Genomic DNA, 4667 nt, shown 5'->3' with positions numbered 1-4667 from the left:
TATACTGTATACTTTATGAATCAATAAAAAATTTACAATTTTTAATTATAAACCTGTGTTTTCTATCAAAATTACTTCTTGCGTGAATGTTGGGACACCCTTTACAAAGCCACTGTAATCAAAACAGCCTGGTACTGGCACAAGAACAGGCATATAGACCAATGGAACAGAATACAGAACCAAGAAATCTACCCAAGCCATTATGCTCAATTAATCTTTGATTAAGGAAGCAAGAGCATACAATGAAGTAAAGACAATCTCTTAAATAAATGGTGTTCTGATCAACGGACAGCTAAATGTAAAAAAAAAATGAAACTAGGCCACCAACTTACACTATGCATAAGAATAAACTCAAAATGGATAAAAGATTTAAATGTAAGTCATAAAACCATAAAAATCTGCCATGACCTGCACAGCAAGATTCAGAATCTGAAGGAGGGGCTGATGCACAAATGAAAAAGCTAGACAAAAATATGAATTATTAAGGGATGGGGGCCAGGTGGAGTCTTTTCCTTGAAGAGGCACACCGAGTCCTGGTCTAGTCCACTTTTATTCAGTTTTAGATACACATCTTGCCCTCAGTAAAGCATGGCAAACACGTAGCAGACAGGCAGTCTGAAAGGTCAATAAAGATCACTAAGGTCCAGTAAACATTTACTTGGAGGCTATCAGGTCAGGAAATTGCTTCAAGCCACCACAATCTCAACACGAACAATCATTGACTAGCGTAAGCCCTGCTAACGCTCAAGGCCAATTGGCCTCTCACATTCTTTGGTGCAAGTTCATGATAGTGTTGGTATGTGGTGGCTTCCCGGAAAAAAAAAAAACACCCTTGAAGAAAACATAGGCAGAAAAATATCAGACATCTCATGTAGAAAAATTTTCACTGATTCAATGCCTAGGACAAAAGAAACAAAGGAAAAAGAAACCACACAAATGGGACTACCTTAAAAACTAACAACCTTCTGCACAGCAAAAGAAACCGGCATCAAAATGAAAAGGGAACCCACTGTATGGGAGAACATATTTGCCAATCTGATAAGGGGTTAATATCCAAAATATATAAAGTACTCATACAATTCAACAAAAAGAAGATTAACAACCCAATATAAAACTGGGCAGAAAACCTAAATAGATGCTTCTCCAACGAAAACATACAAATGGCCAAGAGACATATGAAAAAATGCTCAATGTCACTAATCATCAGAGTGGTGCAAATTAAAAGAACAGTGAGGTACCACTTCACACCTGCCAGAATGGCTACCATCAATAAATCAACAAAGAACAAGTGCTGGCAAGGATTTGGAGAAAAAGGAACCCTAGCACACAGCGGGTGGGAATGCAGACTGGTACAGCCACTATGGAAAACAGTGTGGAGTTTCCTCAAAAAATTAAAAATGGAACTGCCATTTGACCCACTGATCCCACTTCTAGGAATATATCCTTAGAAGCCTGAAACACCAATCAGAAAGAATATATGGTGAGAGGTGCAGGGGCTTGGAGGAGGGGGAAAGTGGGGGGAAATGAGAGATATCTGTAATACCATCAACAATAAAAAAAATATTTAAAAAAATTAAATGCTACCACCATTACCTAAAAAAAAAAAGAATATATGCAACCCTATGTTCATATTAGTGTTATTTACAATAGCTAAGATCTGGAAACAGCCCAAGTGCTCACCAGTAGATGAATGGTTTAAAAATCTGTGGTACATTTACACAATGGAATACTATGCAACTGCAAAAAAGGATAGAGGGACCCTTTGAGACAGGATAGAGGGACCTGGAGAGTACTGTGCTAAGTGAAATTAGTCAGTCAGAGAATGAAGTATCACATGGTCTCATTTATATGTGGAATCAGATGAACAAAATAGATCCAGAGACATGGAAGCATGCAACAGACCGAGGATCCTCAGAGGGAAGGGATGGGGGAGGGAAGAGATCAACCAAAGAACTTATATGCATACTAGAGGCCCAATGCATGAAATTCTTGCAAGAGTAGGCCTTCCTTCCCCCGGCTGCCGGCACTGGCTTCCCTCTGGCACCCGGGACCCAGGCTTCCCTCACAGCCCTGGCTTCGTCTGGAAGGTTGTCCAGAAGGATGTCCAGTCTAATTAGCATATTATGCTTTTATTATTATATATATGAATAACCCATGGACACAGACAATAGTTGGGTGAAGGCCTGGGGAAGGTATGGAAGTGAGGAGGAAGGGGATCACTGGGGGTTGTGGGGGGGGGGAAATCTGTAATCCTTTCAGCAATAAAGATAAATTTTTTAAAAACCTTTAAAGTCCTTGTTTACCAAATCCAACATATGGCTATTTCATATTGGTTAATATTGACTTCTGTTTCTACTGATATTAGGTCACACTTTCTTGTTTCTTCATATTTGTACTAATTTTTATTTTATTTTTGGCCTTATGGATTATATATTGTAGAGACTGTAGTTTGTTGTTTTGTTTTGTTTTGTTTTGTTGTTTTGTTAGTTCATGTCTTTTATTAACCCAAATACAATTACTTGCCTTCTGGTTTGTTGAAGCAATAGGTCAGACAACACTTGCCACAATAATATCTGTCAAAGTGGCTGGCCATAAAAACTCCAGCACCACATTCATCTGAAGGGCACTCTGGACGAAAGCAACTGATTTTGCCATTATCATCCACTTTGTAGTATTTCAGGACAGCCAGATTATTCTTCTTTCTCTTATGCTTATTCTTCTTGAGAGTTGTGTAAGATTTCTTCCTTTTCTTAGCACCACTACGAAGTCGCAACACAAGATGGAGAGTGGACTCCTTTTGAATGTTGTAGTCAGACAGAGTACGTCTGTCTTCCAGTTGCTTGTCAGCAAAGATCAGTCTTTGCTGATCAGGAGGAATTCCTTCCTGATCCTGGATCTTGGCCTTTACATTTTCTACTGTATCCAAGGTTCCAACCTCCAGAGTGATGGTCTTCCCTGTGAGGGTTTTCACAAAAATCTGCATCTTGGCGGCTACTCCACTGCAGATGGCGGATTGAAAAGCGAGATTGTAGATTTTGTTTTTGCCTCTGAAAAGTGTTGATTTTCATTCTAGTTGGCAAATACATTACTGGTTGATACCATTGAACTTCAGGCACATGGTTTTACACTTTTTTTAAGGGTGGATCTGTTTCAATTTTTCCCTTAGTCTTAGGATAAGTCCCTTTATCTTTAGACATAGTCTTTACTCCAAAGTCAAGAGCCTTCTGGCATTTCAATGGAAAGTTTGGGGTATTTACCAAGAGCTATTTGCCCCTTTACTAGGCAGCACTCAGACTCTAAACTCTGTATTCACTGCAGTGGGCAACAGCTGAAATCTCTGCTCAGGATTTTGAGCCTTTTAGCTGCTGCTTTCTTCCAGGTCCTTGGAGTATCCCCATGCATGTGAAGTTCAGATTCAGCTAAGGAATTTAGGGGCTCCTTCCACAGTTGCCTTTCCCCAGACTTCCCTCTGCAATTTTCTGCTGCTATGGCAATTCCAAACTCTCCTCTGATACTTCAAGCCAAAATAATATGGCTTTCTGCTTGAATTTAAGCCATCCTGTAACAAAAACTGGGGAATGTTCTCAGGGGGAAAAGACATATTTTTGGACCTCAAGCAGTGAGATTCTCTTCTTTTTAAGGGTCAAATCTCTTCCATTTTCTACCTCGTTTCATTCACACAATCTTTAAGTCATTCTAATGGTTGGTGGTTTTGCAAATAGTAGTTTACAAAATATTTGTCTCTAGTTTATTATTGTTATCTGTGAGAAGGTAATCGGATAAAACCTATTCTGCCATTACTAGAACCAGAACTCTCCCTCACCCTCTCTTTTAACTCAAAGCCTCATTATCTCTGATGTAGGCTATTATAATAGACTAGAGGCTTGGTGCATGAAATTCTTGCACTGGGGGGGAGGGGCTTAAGCCCAGCCTGAGCCCTCTCGCAGTCCAGGACCCCCCAGGGGATCAGGTCTAAGCTGGCAGTCAGACATCCCTCTCACAGTCCAGGATTCCTTGCTCCTTACCCCCCACCTGCTCGCTGCTCCTTACCGCTTGGTTCACTGCTCCTTAGCGCTGCTGCGGAGGCAGGAGAGGCTCCCGCCACCACCACTGCACTCGCCAGCTGTGAGCCTGGCTTCTGGCTGAGCAGTACTCCCCCTGTGGAAGCACCACTCAGCCAGAAGCTGGGCTCGCTGCTCCTTTGCACTTCTGCGGAGGTGGGAAAGGCTCCCACCACTGCTGCTGCTCTCGCCAGCTGTGAGCCCAGCTTCTGGCTGAGCAGTGCTCCCCCTGTGGGAGTGCACTGACCACCAGGGGGCAGCTCCTGCATTGAGCATCTGCCCCCTGGTGGTCAGTGTGCATCATAGCGACCGGTCATTCTGCCATTCAGTAGATTTGCATATTAGGGTTTTATTATATACTAGAGGCCCGGTGCACAAAAATTTGTGCACTCAGGGGGGGCAGGGGGGTCCCCCAGCCCGGCCTGTGCCCTCTCACAGTCTGGGACCCCTCAGGAGATAACGACCTGCTGGCTTAGGCCTGCTCCTGGGTGGTAGAGGGCAGGCCCAATCCCTAAGTGCAGCCCCTGGTCAGGCTCAGAGCAGGGCCGATTGGGGAGTTGGGGCGCCGCCCCGTCATGCACAGAGCAGGGCGGATCGGGAGGTTGC

General features: G+C 43.1%; 1 pseudogene; it reads right to left on the bottom strand.

Annotated features, from left to right (window-relative positions):
- Nucleotides 1-2478: 2478 nt before the first annotated feature.
- On the bottom strand, nucleotides 2479-3004 carry LOC102243267 (annotated as a pseudogene).
- Between the last annotated feature and the right edge of the window lie 1663 nt (nucleotides 3005-4667).

The sequence above is a fragment of the Myotis brandtii genome, unplaced genomic scaffold, assembly GCF_000412655.1.
Source record: "Myotis brandtii unplaced genomic scaffold, ASM41265v1 scaffold994, whole genome shotgun sequence".
Lineage (NCBI taxonomy): Eukaryota > Metazoa > Chordata > Mammalia > Chiroptera > Vespertilionidae > Myotis > Myotis brandtii.
This window is presented reverse-complemented; position numbering and strand designations above follow the sequence as displayed.